This window comes from Hipposideros armiger, unplaced genomic scaffold (assembly GCF_001890085.2).
Source record: "Hipposideros armiger isolate ML-2016 unplaced genomic scaffold, ASM189008v1 scaffold_667, whole genome shotgun sequence".
Lineage (NCBI taxonomy): Eukaryota > Metazoa > Chordata > Mammalia > Chiroptera > Hipposideridae > Hipposideros > Hipposideros armiger.
Genome location: NW_017732017.1, coordinates 913,421 through 922,919, shown reverse-complemented (window position 1 = coordinate 922,919; position 9,499 = coordinate 913,421). Strand labels below are relative to the sequence as shown.

At 39.8% G+C, this 9,499-nt stretch overlaps 1 pseudogene; it reads left to right on the top strand.

Annotated features, from left to right (window-relative positions):
* The window catches only part of LOC109372846 (zinc finger MYND domain-containing protein 11-like), a 114,133-nt pseudogene extending 105,676 nt beyond the window's left edge, over nucleotides 1-8,457 (top strand).
* Nucleotides 8,458-9,499: the final 1,042 nt, after the last annotated feature.

Here is a 9,499-nt window from a genome sequence, read left to right as displayed (position 1 = left end):
GGGGGAGGGGGGTTGTTATTTTGTGAGGGTGAAAAGGGTAACTATTGCATTGTTCTGTACACCTGAAACTAACAATAAAAAAAAAATTAAAACCATGAGTTTCAATTACTTAAGTAACACCAGGAGCTGATGGCAAATAAGGACTACCAGCTACAAGTTTTCCTTAATATGCTTATTTGTTTTAACCATTGTAACCATTGTTAAGTGTGCAGTTCAGTGCTGTTGAATGCATTTATACTGTTGTGCTGCCATCACCACCAATAAATATCCATCATATCTTTACATGTTAGTGGGAGAAAAAAAGGTTTAAATAAATGGTCTTGGACTAGTCCCTTCTGCATCCTCAAAACAACATGCCGCCCGCCCCTGGGCCCTGAGCTCGTTGTCATGTGACGCCCCGGAAGGCAAGGTGACTGGCCTGCCGAATATGAGTGGGGCTTTGCCTGTCAGCAGAGGAAGGAGTGGATGAGGTCTGACGGCAGAAAACCCAGGACTATAAGAAAGAGGGAAACGTTTTGAGTTCATTTGCCCTCACATCTCTGAGCCATTTTGTTCTGCATGTATTCAGAACATTCAGGATCAAAAAATGTGTAGGGACAGCCAAATTAGATTATACCCCTTTTTATTAGATATCCTAAACTTTGGGACATTCTTTGTTTGCCTTTTTCATTTTTATTTTTTTGTAGGTCAGATTGAAGACCTAGCAATCTTTAAACTAAAATCTGATTGTCTACAGTAATGGAATTGATTAAAAGAGAATAGGAATGTACATATGAACTGCATTGAGAATAAAGTCCCATGTGAATCAATTTTGCAATATCCAAGGGATAAATGGATAAATTAAGGGGAAAATCCAAGTTTGTCCCAGGTAGTCAGCACTGTTTGTAACAGAAATCTCTCAAAAACCCACTGCTTTTAAAAGTGAACTAAAATATTTTTATTGATTGTCTGGTACATAATAGATGCTCAGTAGATATCTGTTGACTGAAAGAGTAGATAACAATATTCACTAAAGATCTAGAGGCAAGAAACTCTTTCATAAACTAATTGTCCTGTGCACTGTTTGCATTAGAGTTTAGAGGTTTTCAAAATGTTTTTTCTTTAGTTTCCAATAAACATTTGTATCAGAAGAGACACTGTTGATGTAATATTTATAAACATTTACATGGCAGTTCAAATTTAATAATTTTAGCTACCAGCATGTAACAGTATGAATTATTATATATTTAAAATGTGCTTTTAAATTGTAAAGCAAATAGTATAGTTTCTACAAGCAAGCTGAAAGTCTGCATTTATGGTATGGACATGTGCGCTGTGATACTCTAAGACACCTTCAGAACAGACACAGGCCTGGGATTTTTGAAACTCTGAAACTGTAGGCCGGGTATGAAAACTGTGACACCTCACACATGTAAACAGAAGACTGAAAAAAAGAAATCTTGGTGTGTTCATAATGCTGTATCTCAGTTGGAGCCTGTGCCCTGAAAAATGTCTGTTATACACGCATCCTAGTTTTTTACCTCATTTGTGACATCCCCTCAACATGGATGTCCACCCTTACATGGTCCCTGTCTAAGTCCTGCCTATCTTTGAACGTGAAGCCCCAGTGACACCCTCTCCCTGTCCAGAGCACCCTGGCATCACCTGGGTTGTGCTGCATTCTCATCATTTCCCATTTTTTTCCTGACAACATGGAAGGTCCTTCAAGGTGTGGCAAGATATGTGAAAGTGCCATATTCATAACCAGGCACAGTTGTGCCATCACGGGGCTCCAGCCACCATTACTAGCTTAGCGTCACCCTGTCTGGGCAGCACGTCCTCCAGCTGTTGAGAGGCAGTCACACTGGACACCAGACAGGTCCCGTCCATGGCAATGGGTGGTATAGTGCCTACTGCTGGCACAAAGCACAGCACACAGCATTCTGGATGGGCCCGCTTCAATCTAGTTAGTGATTAGAGCCCCAGAAAAGTTTCTTGAATTTTTACCATTTTTCCCGATAGAAGCAAGTACAATGTTTCATCCTCCAGTGTTAGGTCAGTATTGCACATAATTCAGACACACTTAATGCTGTGGTTGCTGGGTGAAACAAATGTGTCTCCTTGTTAATTGGGGTCCATCTAATGAGTAGGATGTGATGTACATACAACTTATTAGGTAACAGGTTTTGGATGCCCTCACATTGTATGTATGTATCTCATGAAAATTCCTGGGCATTTTCTGGTGATTCTGTAGTTCTCATCTACAAAGAGCTAGATTTTGAAGAGCTTATAGTTCTCCAATCAACAAGAGGTAACTCTTTGAAAAGGGCTTATGCAGAATGTAGATACAGACTGTGACAAGCATCAGATGGTTGAAGGAAATAGTGAGCACTTCTGAGGCACTGACAGCTGTTCCACCTCTGAGGCTTTGCTCTGATGCCACCTCCCCATTCCTATGTGGTGTGTGTGTTCTCCAAGCCAGAGCTAGCAGCCACAGTAGGCTGTCCTGTATGGTGGGTGCAGCCCAGCACCATTTGGGGAGTTTCTAACTACACATTGAAATGTTGCCAGGGCTTAGATCTCTTTTGAAAACATACAGGACATCACAGAGAACGTCCATCGGCTGCATGTTAAGTGCAGTATGGGTTGGAAAGAGGCTTGTGATGAGCTGGAGCTGCATCAGTGTTTCCTTCATGAGGGAAGGTTTTGGAAGTCTAAGAATGAGGACCCTGGGGAGGAGATGGAATCCAGGATCTCCTCTACCAGCAAGGACCAGGTAAGCAGTGTCCCCACGAAGGACCACCTGCAAGCGTCCTTAGTGCACCCCTCACTGCCACGGCAGGTTCTCACGTTTCTCCTTCCTTCCTATAAACATCTGTAAAGTGCTCTGTGAAGGAGACCCAACCAATTCAGACAGACAGATAAGCCCCCACAGCCTTGCCCTGACTGTGACAGCACGGAGAGCATGCTGCCCTGTCCCGAAGGCTCCCAGGCTCCCTCTGCCTTCTTCTGCAGGGGTCGCTGGAAAGGGCAGATTCCAGGTGGGTGGGGCAAGTCACCCCCTTGTCACCTGTAGGTCCAAGGCTAGTGTTTTCACCACAGAAGTGCTTCCTAGTGTCTGGAATAATGTGCTGTTACTTTTACAATGCCCACAGCTGAAGGTCACTCAAGAACCAAGAGCAAAAAATGGATGATGTAATCAAAGTTTGGAACCCAAAAAAGAAGTACGTTGTGCACTTGGCCAAGTCCAGGTGGCAGGAAACAGGAAATATTTTCAAAGTTGTGGTCAAGGCAATTGCTGGGATGTGTACCTGTACGATGCATGACCATCACTGGAGTCCTGTCAGCCAGGTGTGGACTCCGCCCTCTGACCCAGTCTGTGGGTGTTGGGAGTAGGGGCCGGCACTCCTGGGACTGGCGTTTTCTCATACAGTTTTATTCAACATGCCAGTTGGGCTAACATTTTAAAACTGGAGGAAACTATGATGAAGCTCAACCTTTTAAAAGTAAACAACCCACACACATTTTAAATCCAGGTGTAAATCGGAGCATAGTTCAAACAGACTTGGCCAAAAGTGGTTTAGGACTTTAGGAAAATTGTTGGTCAATCTAGTCTAAGGAAGTGACTATAAATTGCTCATGGTTTCATATTTTACATGATAAAGTTTTTTGTTTAGCCTATTTTAAAAGCAAAAATGAAGTTACCATTTAGAATTATCATAGCTATTGCATGGATTTTTTTTGCTTTTTTTTTTCATTTTTAAGTGTGGTAAAATATACCTAATCAAATTCACCATCTTAATGACCCGATTTTTAACAGCAGTTGATTCTGTGGCTTGTTCTTGAACTATTTCACACCCAAGCGCTTCTTGCCCTTCAGAAATCAGAGCCTGAAACCGAAGCCATTAGTTCCAGCTAGAAAATCCCCACCATGCCTCAGCCCATCGAAAAAGTTTCCGTGTCAACTTAGACCAAGAAGTTAAGTGCCTCTTCACCAAGGATGCTGCATTGGAGCACCCAGACTGCCAGTGACAGCATGTGTCAGAGTATATGTCACGACAAGTACACCAAGACTTTCAAGGACTTCAAGGACTGCATGAAGTCTGATCACAAGCGAGACACCAAAAGAGTCATCCGAGAAGCCCTAGAAAAGGTGAGGGGCCAACTCGGCATGGTGCCTTGACCCTGCCCTGGGCATGCGTGGGCAGTTCTCCTGTGGCTGGTGAGCTTCCACGCATGCATCAGTCAGGGAGCGGCTTTTCCACAGTAGAAATACAGTAGGAAAGTATCTTTTCTAATACTTCCCTCAGCAGTAGTACTTTTCTCCCCTAAACATTTGCAGCCCTTAGTGACATAAGGGGATGAGGTACATCATTTCAGTACAAGCTCTGCATTACGGTTTTGTTGAGTGTCCATGGTCTTTGTACATTGTGGGCTGACTCGGTTTCCATTTTAGCTGCGTTCTGAGATGGAAGACCAGAAAAGACAAGCTGTAAATAAGGCTGTGGCCAACATGCAGGGTGAGGTGGACAGAAAATGTAAGCAAGTGAAGGACAAGTGCAAAGAGGAGTTCGTGGAGGAGATCAAGAAGCTGGCTGCGAGCACAAGCAGCTCATCTCTCAGACCAAGAAGAAGCAGTGTGTGAGTGGCAGGTGGGCAATGCATTTTGGAAACTGGCCACTGCAGACGGACCACAGGGGTGGTGAACACGGACGCAGGAGGGAAGTCTGCATGCACAGGTCAAGCGTGGAATTGTCAACGTCACTTACTGTACAGTTCCACTGAAATCTGTGACCTCAGCGCCAAACCCCCAGAGCTTGGCTCTGCTCAGGGTTGTTATGTCAGGTTGAGATTGGGACACTTCAGAACAGAGCTTGTTATATAGTTAATTTACGTGAGTTCTCCATCTCTGCTACTGTTTTATGTGGATAAACCTGCTCACCCTGACTTTTGCATCCTGATAGGTAATACCAAAATTGTGAAATTATAAATGTGTCACAGTAGCAGATTAGAAGTTTCAGAATTTAGTTAACATTTATACATTAGAGTCCATTAAAGAAATTGATTACTTTTACTTTATAATAGTGACATCTCACTGGTCTCTAACTGCACTTAGAATCTGAGAAATAGTTCAGGATCTCCTCCTTTCTCATGACTGAATAACTTTCTGTCATATATATGTACTGTACCCTCTCTATTTGCCCATTGACAGACACTTAGTGGCTTGCTTCCATGTTCAACTATTGGAAATACTGCTGCAGCAAACAGAGAAGTGCAGGGATCTTTTTGAGTTGGTGTTTTTGTTTTCTTTGGATAAATACCCAGGAGTGGAATTGCTGGGTCATAAGGTGGTTCTATCTTTAATTTTTTGAGGACCCTCCATGCTGATTTCCATAGTGGCTGCACCCATTTGCAATCCCACCAACACTGCATGAGGGCTTCCTTTTCTCCACATCCTCCCAGCACTGGTTTATTTTGTTGATAATAGCCATCCTGACAGGTGTGAGGTGGTGTCTCACTGTGGTTCTGGTTTGCATTTCCCTGATGATTATTAGTGATGTTCAGCATCTCTTCATGTACCTATTGGCATTCCTATATCGTTTTTGATAAATGTCTATTCTCAAGTCCTTTGCCCATCTTTGAATTGTTTTTTTGTTGTTGAGTTTTAAGAGCTCTCTATATATTCTGGATATTAATCTCCTATCAGCTATATGATTTGCAAATCATTTCTCCCATTCTGTGGATAATTTTAAAGAGTCCAGTTTGTTTACTTTCGCTTGTGTTACCTGTGCTTTTCATGTCATATCCAAGAAATCATCACCAAATCCAATGTCATAAAGCTTCTGTCTTATATTTACTTTTAAGAGTTTTATTTTCTTAGTTCTTACAGTTACATCCGTGACCCATTTTGAGTTCATTTTTGTTTATGGTATTAGGTGAGGGTCCAAATTCCTTCTAGCACCATTAAATGTTCTTGGCACTCTTGTCAAAAATCATTTGACCAAAAATGTGAGGGTTTATTTCTGGGTGCACTATTCTATTCCCCTGGTCTGACTGTCTGTCTGTCTGTCTTTATGCCAGTACCACACAGTTTTGATTACTGTAGCTTTGTAGTAAGTTGAAATCAGGAAGTGGGAGTCCTTCAGATGTGCTGTTTTGTTTTGTTTTTTCATGACTGTTTTGGCTGTTTGGGATCAACATGGAAATTAGGAGGGGCTTTTCTACACTTACTAAAAATGTCATTGGGATTTTGATAGGATTGCATTGAATCTATAGAGCACTCTCAGTAGTACTGACATTTTAACAATATTAAGTTTCTTAAACTCTGAACATTTATTGTTTAATTCTTTTCAGACACATTTTTTTAGTTTTCACTGTACAAATCTTTCACCTCCTTGTTTTTATTCTAATTTTGAGCTGTTTTGAATAGAATTTTTTCATAATTTCCTTATGACATTGTTCATTGTTCGTATATAGAAATGCAACCAAGTTTAGTGTGTTGACTTTTTGTCCTATTTTGCTGAATTCATTTATTAGATCTAACTGCTTTGTTCTGGAAGTCTTGAGGGTTTTCTACGTATAAGATCCCATCATATGCAGAGGTCATTTCACATCTTCCTTTCCACTTTGGATGCTTTTATTCTTGTTTGCCTAACTGTCCAGGCTAGGACATTGCTACAGTGTTGAATAGAAGGTATGGAAGCCAGCACCTGTGTCTTTTTCCTGGTCTAGTGGAAACACTGTCTTTTACCATTGAGTATGATGTTTGCTGTGGGCTTGTCATATGTGGCCTTTATCAAGTAGAGGTAGTTTTCTTCTATTACTGTTCTGTGGAGTGTCTTCATAACAGGTATTAAATTCTGTCAGATGCTTTTTCTGCATCAGTTGAGATGATCGTGCATGTGTTTTCCTTCATTACATCAATGTGGTGTTACCACAATAGCCAGTTTTCACTCAAACCATCCACGCATTACAGGAATATATCCCACGTGATTATGGGGTGTCATCTTTTAAAAATGCTGCTGAAGTACCATTAGCTAGTATTCTGTTGAGGGTTTTATCCCAATGTTGGTAAGGCCTGATCAATATCATTCTTGTGGTGTCTTTGGCTTTGGTATCAGGGCTTGGTGAACTCATTTGGGTTTTGGAAGTGTTTCCTCCTATTCATTTTTTGGGGAAAAGTTCAAGAATTGGTGTTAGTTCTTCCTTAATGGTTTGGTAGAATTTACTTAAGCTGTTAGGTCCAGAGCTCTTTATTTTTGGGATATCTTTGATTTCTGGTTCACTTTCCTTACTATTGGGTTGTTGGAAAAGTCATGAAGTATTTTTTTGTTTTTCGTTGCAAAAATGCGTCATGACTTTTCCAACAACCAAATAATTATGTTCTACTTAGATTTTCTACTTCTTTGTGATTTAGTCTTGGTAGGTTTTGTGTTTCTAGAAATTTGTCCATTTCATCTAGGTTGTCCAATTTGGTGTATATAATTCTTAATAGTGTGTTGTTACAATCTTGTATTTCTGTGGCATCAGTATTAAGGTCCCCACTTCTGTTTCTGGATTTTCTTGTGTCCCCTTTTTCTTCTGAGTCCATCTAGCTAAAAATTAGTCAATGTTGTTGATCTTTTTAAAGAACCAACTTTCATTTATTTTTTTCCTCTATTTTTCTATTCTCTAATCTTTATTATTTCCTTTCTTCTGCTAGCTTTGGGTTTAGTTTTTTTTTCCCCCCTTAAGGTGGACTTTTAACTTACTGGTTTGAGATCTTTCTTTTCTTACTGTTGGTATTTGCAATGATGAATTTTCCTCTGACACCACCTTGCTGTGTCCCTTGTGCTTTCTGAGTTCCCTGTAATTTCTTCTTCAATCCATTAGTTGTTCAAAAGTGTATTGTTTAATTATGACAACTGTGAATTTTCCAGTTCTACTTTTGTTTTTAATTGCTTACTTGATTCCGTTGTGGTCAAAGAAGCTACCTTGCTTGATATCTAGCTTTTAAAATATACTGAGACTTAATTTGTAAGCTGACATATGGTTTGTACTGGAAAATGTCCCATGTACACACTCTTGCTGGGTCTGGTTGGTTTATTGTGGACTTTGTCCTCCATTTCCTTATCTTCTGTCTGGCTGTTCTACATACTATTGTGAGTGGGGTATTGATGTCTCTAACTGTTATTGTAAAACTGTTTCTCCCTTCAATTCTGTCAGTTTCGGCTTTATATATTGTATTTTGATGGTGTGTCATTAGGTATGTAAATGTTCATATTAATAGAAGGCTCAATACAGCAAGAAAATATAACAACTATATAATGTACCTTTCTCTTTTGTAACCCTCTTTAATTTAGTCTATTTTGCCTGACAGTCATATAGCAAACCTTCTCTCTAGGTTACTATTTGCACGGAACACCTTTTCACACCCTTTTCACTTTCAAGCTATTTGTGTCTTTTTCCAGTGAGGATCCTACAGACAGTGCACATTAGGACCATGTGTTTATAGCCCTTCTGCCAGTCTGTGTCTATTGACTAGAGAGTTTAATCCATGTAAAGTGATAAGGGGGCAGTTTGTTTTCTATATACCCCATAGCTTTTTGTCCCTCATTTCCTGAATACCTGTCTTCATTTGTGTTTAGTAGATTTTTTTTTGTAGTGAATTGTTTATTTTCTTTCCTTTGTGTATATTCTATAGTTCTTTTCTTTGTGGTGACCGTGGGGACTACATTTAAGCACCTAAAGTTAGAGAGGTTTAACTTCAACAACATACAAAACTTGGCTCCTTTACAGCTGTCCCCACTTGTTTAATTTGTCACAAAATTACATCTCTGCATGTTGTGTGCCCAGAAACATAAATTAAAAATTCTTTTGAATGCATTACTTTTCTAAATTGTATAGAAAACAAGATTCGGAGTTTTGGCATTACAAATGAAATTTACATTAGGACTAGCTTTTATACTAAAAACATTTTTAAAAAATCTGTTAATCTCCTAAATCGTGTAGAAGACAAAAGGTACAGTTACAAGCCATTGTTATAATAGCACTAGCTTTTACACTTGTCCAGGATGAACCTTCACTGAGATCTTTGGAACTCCATCAGCTTCTGTTGATCTGGGAATTTTTAAATTTCTCACTTTTGTTTTTTTTTGTTACATTGATTTTATTTATTTATTTATTTTATTGTTAGTTTCAGGTGTACAGAACAATGCAATAGTTATCCTTTTCACCCTTCACACAGAAACAACCCCCTCCCCCATCTACTGCCCTCCCACCCCCGATATCATACTTATCTATTACAATTCTATTGACTCCATTCCCACACTCTACTCCACATCCCGTGACTATATGTACATATAATTATAGTTGACATACAACATTATTCAACATCAGCTTCATAAATACAGTGTGGTGGTCAGGCCTCTACACCGACTATGATCTCACTTATACATGGAATCTAAAAAACTGAATAAGGGAGAAATGTAAACAGAAATAGTCTCAGAGACACAGAGGAAAAACTGAGGGTTGCTAGTTG